The sequence below is a fragment of the Equus przewalskii genome, chromosome 4, assembly GCF_037783145.1.
Source record: "Equus przewalskii isolate Varuska chromosome 4, EquPr2, whole genome shotgun sequence".
Classification (NCBI taxonomy): domain Eukaryota; kingdom Metazoa; phylum Chordata; class Mammalia; order Perissodactyla; family Equidae; genus Equus; species Equus przewalskii.
Genome location: NC_091834.1, coordinates 20,346,311 through 20,359,668, shown reverse-complemented (window position 1 = coordinate 20,359,668; position 13,358 = coordinate 20,346,311). Strand labels below are relative to the sequence as shown.

General features: G+C 47.3%; 1 protein-coding gene across 4 annotated transcripts in view; it reads left to right on the top strand.

Annotated features, from left to right (window-relative positions):
* Positions 1-3,659: 3,659 nt before the first annotated feature.
* DDC (dopa decarboxylase) overlaps positions 3,660-13,358 on the top strand; it is a 90,207-nt gene continuing 80,508 nt past the window's right edge. Inside the window, exon 1 of one of the 4 annotated variants that reach the window (XM_070615602.1) lies at positions 3,660-3,844. The gene's annotated coding sequence lies outside the window, so the exon portion shown is untranslated. Of the gene's footprint in view, positions 3,845-8,559; positions 8,887-13,358 lie in introns of those variants that run through there. The other 3 variants (XM_070615606.1, XM_070615603.1, XM_070615607.1) reach the window with 3 other exon arrangements.

Here is a 13,358-nt window from a genome sequence, read left to right as displayed (position 1 = left end):
ACGAGTCTCCCAACCAGATGATGTGGCTTTGAGACTCTGCAGGGAATTGCTCAGTGAAGATGGACATGAAGTCACCAAGAGGGAAAGGCCTCCCAAGCCCCATGGCTCAGGGACTGCTTACCTGAATCTACTTACGGGAGGTTCCCAGATCCCCCTCCACCAGTGAGGGCTGGGCGTCTACAAATAACAACCCTGAAGGAGTGCTTTAACTCCAGGCTTCATTAAATTGAAAATGTGTTCTGTTGGGCAGCTTGAGTTCACGTGGTGTAGTGAAAAGTACCTAGGATTTGTGTTCTTATAGCAACACACCTCCAAAGCAGACCTGAGTTGCAGTGCTTTGTTAAGGCTCTGCAGCAAATGCTGTCATGATTCACCACTCCTGAGCACACAGCTGCCATTCCTGGAACTCTGCCCTGGGCTGTCCTTGGTCACCAGAGCTTGCTCTGCCGGTGTGAGGGGTGTTCAGGAGAATTAATACCCCCACCAGGTGGATGTTCTTTATCAGCTCCCAAAGTCCTGCAGCAACATTCAGCTCCAAGTTCCCACGGGTAACTGGCTTGAAAACGTGCCCTGTGCTGACTTCTCCCCTTCTCTGTCTCACTTCCCCCCACCCCTACTGGGGTTTTCTGGGGTCACTAACAAAATAAACTACTTGCACTTGAATCTTTGTCTCAGCATCAGCTTGTGAGGGAACCCAAACCAAGACAGGGACATAATTGGAGTTAGACAACAGTGTTCTGGATGGGACGACTCGCTTTCTGAGTGGTCAGTTCACAACTTAACTGTGCATTAATGCATGTCCTACGGAATATCAATAGAACTGTTGAATGTAGGAACAAATGAATTTAAAGCTCCTCTTGAAAGAGAAATATATGAAAACAGCAAGGATGATTTAAATAAACCTGATAAGCGAACTCTTGCCCTTCCCAGTATCCAAATGCTTTATAGAGTGGTAAAGTTTAAATACTGTAGCACTGGCATAGGAATAAACCGACAATTCAGCAGAACCAGCGCAACAAGCTGGAGCAACAGGAATATGAGAGGAGGACATTTTTACAAAAGTAATGTTGGAAGAATTGGCTTACTGCATTGGGGGGCAATTAGAACTCTATCCTATGCCTTAGTTCCAAATAAATTCCAGGTGGAATAAAGATCTAAAAGTAAAAATCCAAAAGCATAAAAATACTACGAGGAGATAGGGATAAGTATGTACATACTCTGAGCCGAAGAGCACTTCCCAAACCTGACACCGAAGACTCCGGAAGCACAGACTTGGGATTGATAGATTGTTCACCCCAAGAGGGAAAGCTCTGAACATCAAGAAACAGGCAGTACAGACAAACTGGGGAAAATCTATTCATGTGATGACATATGGTTATGATATCTTATTCAGTGAGAAAAAGCAGGTTGCAAGTAGGATATACAGTTTTATCTCCAGGTTGTTAACATATTTGAAAAAGTAAAAGCCATACAACAAATGCTTACAGCAGCTCTCTCTTAGAGGTAGGATTACGAATGAAAGTTTTGATTTTTGCTGTTCAGAAGTTTTTTTCATATTTTCTCAAGGAACATACATTAGTTTTGGAAACACTCCTTACACAGTTTTTTTACTGACAACTAACATGCCTTATGCATCCTAGAGAGGGCCATGCGTATGTGTGCATTGAGATGGAAAGAATGCCTTTAAAACACGGAACATTCTGCTGACTGGTAACACTGAAACATCCATCTGAAGAAAGGTACCAATCAAAGGAAGAGTCTGCTAGCATGGAAGCATAAAAGAGCCAGCCAGGGGTTGTTGGCAGGTACATTCCAGCAGGAAAGTGGGTACCCTGAGGTCATCTAACTAAGATGGCGGACTGGTCCCATGGCAACAAGAATCTCCCACTAATCACTTAAATTCCTTTGTAGATTCATCTATCAGGAGAGAAATTCTTGGTCAAAATGATGTTACCAGGTCTCTTTCTTTTTGTAAATTTTAAAATTGTATGCTCTGATCTCTCTCTGGATGATTTCATCCAGTCCTATTGCTTCAAATATCATCTAAACATTTTCAACCCAACTTATTTCCTGTCCTGACCTCTTTTCTGACCTCCAAACTCACACATTGAAAAGTACATGAAATCTCCACCAGGTTACACATGAACATCTAAAATTTAATTCCCTAACTGAATTCTTGGTCTCCTTCCTCTCCCCCTACCCCAATCTGGTCCGCCCTGACTTCTCAGTCCGTGACAACAATCACTGTTGGTTCATGGATTTTGTGTCTGTGAAGTCATCCTGTCTCCTCAACTCCTTCTCTTCCTGGCAACCTCCTGACACCCACACATGCACACACGTGCAGGCACACATGCACATGCACATATCCGGCATCCTACCACTCTTCCTCACCTCGACTCCCTTCCCTCTGCCAGCCCCTCTCAGACTCCCTCCACGTTCCTTGCATTTCTGCTCTATCCTCCAAACCAGGAGAGTGGAGACACTTTTACTCTTGTCACTCTTGGATCCATTTTCCATACGAGAGCCAGAGTGATCCTAAATAAAATGAAGTAAGCTAACATCACTGTTTTCTAGAAACACTTCGATGCCTTCCAATCTAGTTGGAGGGGATACAAACTATGTAACATGGCTTGAAAGACCCCCTGCTTTGTATGGTCCTTGGGAGTTGGCCCTCTTTCAGGACCTGGAATATGCAAGGGTCTTTCTAACCTCAGTGCCTTCACAAATGCTGTTGCCTGTATGGTGCCATTCCCGTATCTTAAGACAATTGCTTCTTTAGTCTCAGCTTATGTAAGACTCCACGTGTGGAGCATGTTAGAAGGCACCATAGTAGGGCTGGTTTGCCCTTCCTTGCTCTCCTTTCTTCCCTCCCATGGCTCATGTAGAGATTTAGAGTCTCCTTGACATCACTCAACTTGTCTCGGGTTCCAGTGATAACTGTGAATCCTGGGTCCCCACCACCACCCCCTGCCTATCCCTGCCCCCCAGGCAGAACACAGAGAGCTCTTCCTTCATCTAGCCTGTGACAAATACCTCTGGTCTCCACCATTCTGTGCTCCCTATCTCGTGCCCAGTCCTTTGATAACTGCCCCGAACCAGCCTCATGCCCACTCTGCTCTTTGTACCTGCCCTGCCCCAGGCTTGAAGCAGCAGCAGTCTGCTAGAAAGACCAGTTCCCATGCTCCTGCTGACTTTTCCTGTGGAGTTCTCCATGCTGCTCTCTCTGCCCTGCTTTATGCGCAAATAAAATTCTGTTGACTCTGGCTTTTCCTAGAAATTTGTCAAAACCGCATCCCCAGCACTGCTTCACATATCCTAACTATCATTTCAGTGGTTTGGGGGAGGAGGAGCTGGGATGTACAGCTCAGTTTGGGGGCTGCCTGAAAGGGCTGGAGGCCATCTGTAAGGCAGGCTCCCCACGGTGCAGGGCTGGAATTTATGGGACGACCTGATGGGGCTGAAAATTTGAAATTGGGGCTGTTGGGAAAATGGAGGATTATGGTGACTGGCCAGCTGAACAGTAAGAAAGATCTGAGCTGCTGGGGTTTTAGATGAAACAAACAGGCTCTCCAGAATGAGCTTTCCCAGGTTTCCCCAGAGATCAGTGACTCCCTCTAGGTTTCTCAAGATTTCCTCGACCTTTATCACCATCAGAAATTAATGTTTAACCAGCATATGAGGCTGAAAACACAAGGACAGGGAAACATGTGGATTTGAAGCTGCAGGAAGAGTGGCGTGCCTCCACACCAGCTCCCCCAGCTGCTTCTCCACATTCTCCCCAACCCCCGAAGCCAGCACATCTCATAAAGGAGGGCCGACCGTAAGGAATTTTAATTCCCAGCAAGTAAGTCTCTGGTTTTTTATTTAATCAGATTATTATTGTTGGAAATGGCAACACCTGTACCTTGACTCTCAGGTCCCACAGTACTGAGCGTTTGCTTAAAGGTTAACTCTCTTGAGGGCTGGAGACTATTATTGATCAAATGCTGTCTCTTATGTGCAGGCTCACAGAGCTGTCAGTTCTGTGGGACCCTGATGCCGGCACTCACACATGCACACACAGTCACTCGCGTAGCTACGGGTGATGAGTAGGTGCTGGGAACAATTTCATGACTGCCACTCAATAGCAAGGACAGGACAGACATGGACCTCACTCCTCTCTCCCACTTACCACTAGTGTGGTTTTGGGCACTTAGTTCCACTGAACCTCTGATTCTTTCCTGTCTAAAATTTTAATAGTGTCTACCTTGTCTCGTCCTTGTGAGGATTAATCACATAATGTCTGGAAAATATCCAGCACATGGGAGATGAGTAATGAATACTCTCTCCTTTTGACGTATGGTGTAGTCTACTCAGAGGTAAACTCAGAGTCCACCTATGCGGTGTGATTTGAGAAGAGTTAAAGGCTCTTCTCTGCCAACTTGCCGAGCTGATCACAATCCCGTCTACAGATACAAATCTTGAGAAGACATCGTCGCTTCTCCTTCAGGCTTGAGCCAAAGCAAAAACTTCTGAGTGTTCAGTTTTTGGCCCTAATCATAGCCTCATTTCACAGTGAGAGAACTAAGACGGAACATGTGAGGAAGATGGTGCGAGACCTCACAGCTACTGATGGTGAATCTAGAACTTAAGTTGTTCTTACTGCACAGTTTGGCACTTTCTGCTCTGCCATTCTGGGAAAGTGTTGCATTTTTTGCGCACTCACCATGTCCCAGGTGCTGTAGTAAGCATCACGTGAAGAGTTAACTAGAGCCCCTTGGAGATCAGGGAGTGGGGTCTGAAGTTGGGGACAAAGAGGCAGGACTGTTGATAGGAGCAGGATGGAAAGGGTGGGAGGTGGGAAACATGAAGGCACAGCTGGGAAGTGGGAATTGCAAGGCTAGACACAAGATGGAAGGCTCTGGGCTCCCACAGTGGCAGGAAGGCACAGCAGGCATTGTCTTCTAAGTCTCTTCATGCACAGCCTTGGGGGGGCCCAGTGCCCCCAGTTCTGAGGTTCGCTTAGCTGGATAGACTGAGCCTCTGTTGGGAGTCAGCCCCGAGGATCCTGGATGGCTCTGGGTTAGCCTAACGAGCCTGTGTGTTGGGTCCAGATGACAAATGGTGCCCTCACTGCCGGGGTAAGTCATCCAGAGTTTAACCTTGTTCTTTGGGCTCATGTGGCTGAAGGTATGTGACAGAGGTGCCCCGGAGAACTTTCCCTCTGAATGTCCTCAGAGGGGATTTATGACCTTTTGAAACCAGGAAAATATTGGTGCTGTTTTAAATTTAAATCATAACTTTCAGACTTTAAAAAGCTACTAAATAATATGTGAAGAGACACAGTCATCTGCACAGGACGCCATCCCTGAGCCGCACTACACCTTTGGCCTCCAGCGGAAGGGGAGAGGCCCAAGAATGCTGACTGTAGGCACGACTGACGAAGAGCAACAGTGTGTTCACATTTGAAGAAGGCCATTTCAGAGATCTGTTAACTTATTACCATATAAAGTGATCAAAGGTTCAGTCCACCAAGAAGATAATATAGTTCTAGACATGTCTAAACCTAATGGAAGAGACTTAAATACAAAAAGAGAGTATTGGCACAGCTATGGGGAGAAGTCGACAAGGTCACCAGCAAGGTGGAAGGTTTCAACACATCTTTAGCAGATTATAGTAAACCGGACGATAGAGCAAAGTGACAAAAATATGGTAAAGATTTAGGAAATTTCATCAACAATTGACCACAGTTCAATTACGTTAATTAAATTAGAATTCAAGAAATGATGAGCAAACACTGCTATATATGTCTGGAAATTTTTTTATAAAGCTACTACATAACTCATGCGTCAAAGAAAAACATAATAGAAATTAAATAATACTTAGATATAAATCATAATAATGCTACATTTTAAAACTTGAGCTATGTATTGAAAACGGTGCATAAAAGAAAGCATATAGCTTTTTTAAAATTCTATTTTATTTTAGTTTATTTTAAGATTGGCACCTTAGCTAACAACTGTTGCCAATCTCCTTTTTTTGTTTTTCTTCTTCTTCTCCCCAATGCCCCCCAGTACATAGTTGTATATTCAGTTGTGAGTGCCTCTGCTTGTGCTAGACTCCCTGTAATATTCTGTAATATTCTTTCTCGACAGTATGCTGGCCATTCTCAGACTTTTGCTTTTCCGTCTATATTTTAGAGTAAAAGATCTGTGTTGAGATTTTGATTAGAATCGCGTTGAATCTGTCAATCAGTTTGAGGAAAATGGAAATATACATAACATCGAGTGTTTCTATCCACGAACCGGCATTTATTTCTGTTTGTTTGGGTCTTCTTTAATGTCTTCCATTAAGCTTTCATTAAGTTTCTTCATTCAAGCCTTGCTCATCTTTTGTTAGACTTTGTTAGATCATTTCTACTGTCTTGTTCCTAATCTGACTGATATCTTGTCATGATCACTGTGGATGGTTAAGGCACCTGCCTTCAACTACACCTCATAGGTGATGGAGGCAGATTCAAGCCTGGGCTCTGAGCCTGCCGTCCGAGCCCTGTGCTGCGCCTGCCTCACGCCACTGCAAATCTTTTCGTTTCCACCTCTTAAATAAATGTCAAGTCTATCTCCTTGTTCCCACTCTCATCTGCTCCAACCCCCACGTGGCTCTCCAAGCAAAGCTGGAGTGATTTTTAAACTCTTACATTGGGCATGTCAGTGCTCCATTTCAAAGCTTTCCCTCCAAGCAGGGTCCAGACCCCGCTGGCTGTGGGCATCTTCTCTAGGTCGTGTCCACTTCACACACTTTGCAGCACGGTCACAGTTGGCAGGTGTGGATCTCTCTCTGTTTATTCTTTCATGATCTGCCTCCCATCCTGGAATGTCACACAGCAAGTAGATCTGGCTGCGCCCAACAAAAGGGCAGGCTGGCCTGCCGGTGACAAATGCGGGTGACGACACTTCGCTCAGCCACATGCTGGCTGTATGACCTTTGGCAAATTTCCTAACCTCTCTGGCCTCTGTTTCCTCATGTGTAAAATGAGAATGATGATGACATCTACCTTGTAAGGTGGTTGGGGGGAATTGCATGATCCCATGTAAAAATGCCTGTAATAGAACCTTTACACATGCTAGGTATCGTTGTAGTAACTCTTTATGAAATGGAAGATTTCATTTTTTTCTCATAGCCCCCTCTCCCAGAGGCCTGTGCCTGGGTGTCAGCCCCTCATTATACCTGTATCCCTCATTTGCAGAGTCTCCATGTATCATCCGGCCTTTATCAAGGGCCTGCGCTGGGCCAAGCTGTGTGCTGGGGACGGCACTCAGCGGGGGCAAACCCTGGATCCAGCCTCCCAGCTCTGGCGAGTCCTGTACAGCTTGATGCCGTCCCTTCCCACAGAGCACCCGGTTCAGCTGTGTGGGCTGTGGACTCAGGCTGGCGTACCTCTCATCTGCAGCCCGGCCCATCTCACAAGCTGGGGCAGTCCTCAGGCCGGCTCCCCTGGGAGGTGGCGCGTGGAGCTCGGGAGCTCTCTGCACACATGAGACCTAGTCTCTGCACTGCCCCTAGGTCTGCACCCAGCCAGTGGAGAGAAGGGGAGGAGGGAGGGAGCCACCAACATCCAGGTCCCTCGCCGGCCCCACCCACCTGCTGCCTCTGGCCAGCTCCACACCCCACAGGTCTCGGCCCCAGGAGAACACATGTTCCTTTGAAGAGATGCTCTTCAAGCACAGCCCCCTCTCTATGGGAGTTGCCGGCTCCTGACTGTGCTACTGGCCCTGAAAATGTGTGGAGTGTGCATGTGTGTGCATGTATGCATATGATGGTGTGTTCACATGTATGTGTATATGTAGACGTGTGTACACATATGTATGGTGTGTGTGGTATACATGCACATGTGTGCACTGTATGTTGTGTGTGCATTGTGTACCTGTATGTGTATACATGAGTACTGCGTGAATGAGCATGTGTACATGTATCCGTGTGCAACACGTACATGTGTATGTGTGTTGTGTGTATGTATGGTGTGAGCATGCATGTACGTGTATGTGTGTGTGTGCATGTGTGCTGTGGCAGAGCGACCTACTGCCCCTCCTGGCCTGAGTGGGCTCCACCCAGGCCCCTTTCCAGGCTCACAGGGCTCTGTGCACTCCTTGAAGGAGAACCCCAACCCTGCTCCTCATCCTGCACTGATCAGCTCAGCCAGGGAGCTCCTCTTCGCCCTGTCACTGCCCAGTGGGGTAGAGGAGAGAGGAAGCCCGAACCTCATTTTGAAGAAATTCGTGTTTTGAACGCTGGTGGGCTTCATAGTTAAAAGAACAGGGCTTTGAATCATGAATCTGGGTTCAGATGCTCACCAGCCTCTGCTTCTCCCTCTGATCTGGGCTGAGGGCCTGGCACACTGAGCCTCCCATCCTTCCTGCCATGGGGGTCCCAGCAGCCCCCTAAGGGGCAGGCCCAGCATGCCACCCAGCGCTGGCACAAAGCGAATGCTGCTGGTTTGCCATGCCCAAACCGGCCCTTCTTCACCCCTTGAACGAAGCCAGGAAGCCTAGGGTTGCTCCCCTGTTGCCGGGGCAGTCTCTAGGAGAACTGACGGAGTCTGGGTCCCACACGGCACACTGTGAGCACAGGGCCCCTTTTCTTTGGCCTCTTGTCCCCCATCCCCTGCAGGCTCTGCTGTCCCTTCAGTCCTGCTCTGCCCCTCCCCGCCCTCATGGCCTAGGGGGGAGCAGGAGGCAGCGGGAGGTGGGAGACGCTGCTGCCGGTAAATAAGCAGAGCAAGCCTCTGCTCTGATTGGCTTTGGGAAGGCGGACCTCTGTCTACATAAATGGCAATGACATCGTCTGTGCCTTTTAACTGTCACCGAGGAGAGAGAGGAAGGACAGAGAAGGAGCAACTCCGGGCTGCCTGTGAGTACTGCTTTTTGTCCTGGTAGCTTGGGGGCCCAGACTCCTTCGAGAATCCAGCTCCTGGATGGCTGTGACCCTCGGGTTTGGGGACTGGAGGGAGATTTGTCTGTTAATTCCAGCTGGGTGGCTTTTTTTTTCCTCTAGACTGGGACAGCTTGGCATCCAGCCGTGTGAAGGTGGGGCATGCTATAAGAACTTTTTGAGAAAAAAGGTTCCAACCTACAATGCCTGCTCTTTTGTGTGTCATCTCTAAGCAACAAGTCCGATAGAGAATCAGAAACTTCTGATGGCTTCTTAGCTCCTGTTCTCTGAGCCATAATAGCAACGTGACAAAGTGAGTGGAAATTATTTTCCAGGCAGGTTCCTGGTGCATCTAGAGCCCACAGAGGCTGGGAGATGGGCTGGGAATGGAGGAGGAGGCTGCGACCCAGATTGCATGGCAGATACAGCATGCCCTACCCCAGCTCCTGCCCTCAGCTGTGCAGGAGAGCTAATAGCATCCTCCCACACGATGGTTGCGAAAACCGGATCTGATGTTTGTAAAGGGTCAGACACACAGTAGGTGGTCAATAATGGGATCTATATTATTAATAAGCAAGTAAACTGCAGGTCAGAAAGGCGGAGGGGATTGAAAGCACTGCGGAGGGGTCTGCCTGCTCAGCATAGATTGTTTCTCCAGTTCCCAAGGGCAATTCAAGCAGGTGACCTGGGTCTCCCCCTTAAGTCTGTTTCTCTCTTAAAGGCTCCAAGAGCTAGCTCCTTACAGTTGATTTCTCGTTGAAATCAGCAGTATTTCCCCTCCGAAACAGAATTGAAAGCAAAGGTGACAATTGCAGCATAAAAGCTGGCCCTCTTTGGGTTTTTGAGGGTGCCGGAGAGAAACAGACTCTGCTTGGGGGCAGCCCACAAGGTCCCTGGCAAGGAGGCTGACATCCTGGAACAATTAAGACACAGGCAAGGTGAGGAGTGTGCATGTTTTTGAAAGGGACAAGATAGTGCCATTCAACACGGCCTCTTTTTTTCTCTCTTTGGGGCATATGGTGGTGGGTGTGCCTCTGCACACAGCCAGTTTGATTAAAATACCTAAAATAAAACAAACCCCTTTAAACATCCTCAAATTCAAAGAAATAGCTGGGAGATTTATTTACATATGCTTTCTCTTCTTCGAGATGTTGATTTTTCTGAAGGTTTTACCCTACTCCTGGAAACTCCATTTGGGTCTGGTGGTAAGTTTTGGGGAGGGCTCTAGGAAGATTAGACTCCCTCAGGTATTTTAGAAAAGTGGTCCTGAAGTTTCTCTGGGTGCATTTTCAGAAGAGGATGCTCAGGGCACATGAGGGCAGTGGATTGGCCCATGGCCTCAGAGAAAAGGCTAAAATCCCACTCTATTCTCCATGGGGGTGGCGGGTCTCTGTAAGCAGCAGGCATGGGGGACCCCAGGCCGAAGGGAACTGGTCTGGTCTTCTGGGTGCGACATACCCACGTGTGAAACCACTTATGAGCTGTGTGGGCTTCACAAGCCACCTGCTTCCCTGAACCTATTTCCTCATTTCCAGACTGGGGATAATTTTGCTACTTGGCAGAGCTGTTGTGAAGACGAGAGAAGAGAGTTCTTACACCAGTGCCCTGCCTATAATCACTGCTCCGCATTTGTTGGGTTTTGGAGGAGGTGGGGAGAGGAGCTTCTCCTCGGGCAAGAGGGTGGCAGAGTTTGTTTGGCCTCTGCCTGCTTCCGTGGGGATCAGCCCCGGTCGGGGTGCAGGTCTCTCACCCGCAGCACCTTCTCCTGTGTGTAGTGAACAGGCAGGACCCCAACCACACTCTGGGTGACAGGCGCTGTCTCCTCACCCCTGGCCTGAGCCCCTTTCTGGGTCTTTGGGCTCTGAGTCCTCAGGCCTCGTGAGGGCACTGGCAGCAGACAGCAGAGGCAAGCATGGACCCCTGGCCCCAGGCATCAGGGGAAGAGGCTGGCTTCAGGATGCTAGAACCACTGCTCCCATTACTGGTTGTGTGGCTTTGGTCAGGGCACCAGCCCCTCTGTGCCTTGGTAAAACAGCAGTAATACTCGCTGTCAGGGTTGTTGAGGGTGTTGAATGAGATAATGTGTACAACGAGCTTAGCAGAAGGTTGGGCAATACTGATTGGTCTGGTTTCTTTGACAATAGGATGTGGCAACCAAATGCCAACGTGTTCTCAGGATTTGGCCCTGGGGAACCTCAGATGTAGGTTTCTTAGCAACACCAGGTGACAGGCCAACAACCCTGCCCAAGGAGCAGTGAAGAGTTCACAACGATCTGAGGAGTCAGTATTTACCGCTGACCCAATCTGTGAAAAACATGGAGACTCCCCAAAGATTGTGCCGGAGCATTCTAAATAGACCCACATGGCAGGTGTCATATGTTTATAATAGACAATAAATCAATATGTGATGTAGTCACAGGATGTTACACTGATCATGAAAAGAAGCAATCAACCAGACATAATTTAATAGTCTCGAGTCTATAGAAAAGGCAGATGCTTGTTACCTTTTGTGAACTATGAACGTGACTTCGAGAGAATAAGAGAAAGGGAAAAAAGAGTTGAGGAAAAATAGAGAAAAAAATTTAAGGGAGAGGAAGAGTGGTTTTCATCTAAGAAAAGTTTCTTCTGGAATAACACTAAGATAAAATGAAAGAAGAAAGTTAAAATTATAATTACTGGGTGGTTCTTACATAAACTTTTTGGGATAGCAAACATGAATGAAAATGATAACATTTAAAAATTTGAATTTCCAATGTGAATGAGTGATAAAAGCTAGCAGAGATGCGGTGTTCATGCTTACCACGCCTGATGGTGGGTGATATTGTTGTGCCATTCTAGTTTTTCTGGAAAGAAGTTTAGCTACACACAAAAAGAACTGAAAAATCACACCTCCTTGTTCCTTTGGGGAGTTGAAATCTTTGAGGGACAAATTCAATAGGAAAACAGAGCAACACGCATCCTGATAGAGGAGCCCACTGATGTTTTCCTCTCGGTAGTGCTGTCCACAACAGCAACCAACGGCCACATGGGATGTGAACAGTGTCCCAGTAACACTGTGCAATCTCTGCTCAGCAGGTGTTAATAAGGGTAAATATGTGTGCTGTATTAACATAATTATGCATATTGTCATTAGGCATATGGGAAAAATAAAAAGGGTACCAGATAATACACATATCCTGATGACAACTATCTGAATTGTCTGAGGTCAGGAGTAAATTGCGGTAATATCAACAAGTTTAATATTGCTGACTTTTTTTTCCTTTTGATGCCAAATCCATGTTCTTACAATTTCCCATGGCTAAGAGGGAGAATGTGGTCCAGTGGGATTGCAGTACTGAAGAGCCCTATTTTGTACAGTGTTCAGGGAACCTTTCCAACCCAGACCAAGCTGGCAGGAGAGGAGGGAGCCTCCTGGGTGTCCAAAATTGACCCAGGAGAACTCCACTGCTCGGCTGCTTAGGCCTTTGAGGGACTTCCCCTCTGGACAGCAAACTCCCTTGAGATGCCGATGTGGCATGGGGCAGGGAGAGAGAACTTGCGTGCTTGGAACACCAACCATATAAATGACTTTGTACCCTGTTTAGAATTCTCTAAATATAAGAATGGTGCTTAGTATTATAGCCATTTTACAGTTTGAAGATGGAGGCTTGGAGAGGTCAAGTGGCTTGGCCATGGGCATACCTATACCTCCAACGAAGCCATTTGTTAGGAACATGATCTAAGGCAAGGGAGACACCCCTGGAAGCTGCCATGCCCCATATGGCCTCTGGAGGCATTTGGAAAATCATTCCTGGAGGCTCAGAGAGAAACTGGCTTTTCAAGTTTCTAATCTTGGGATTTAGTTGCACTTTTTTGAAGGTTTGTCAACCCATACTCCTACTCCAGCCAAAGCTGTTAGGGATGTGCTGTGTGGGTGTGTGAGTCCAGTGCACTGAGCGGGTGCCCAGTCGAGCTGTGGCCCAGGCCTCTCTCACCTCAGCCTTTCCGTTTGTTCAAGGGAATGATAATAATCCCGACAAGGTTATTATGCAGATTAACTAGAGGACACATGCAAAGAGCTCCACACAGTGCCTGGAACATGTAAGTTAATATACGAATGTTGGCCATTTTCTAAACCAATGAGAGAGTCTCTATTTCACCAACAACACCTCGATTTACATCGAAGTAACTGTATGAGTGGAAGGAAGTGGAAACAGTGTGTTTGTGTGTGTGTAAGTGTCCGTGTGTGTGTGTGTGTGTGTGCATAGTATGCGGTACCTGGGTTAATTATCGGGATGACAAGTAGATGCACTTTGGCATAAAGGATAGTGCTTAGCAGGAACCATGGGGTTCTGCCTCGGCTTTGCTACCACTAGCTTCGCACCTGGGAAGGACCTTACCATCTCTGGGTTTCAGATTGCTCACCTGTCAAGTCAGGGTAGTAATAACGCAGACATAATAAAGCGTTTAAC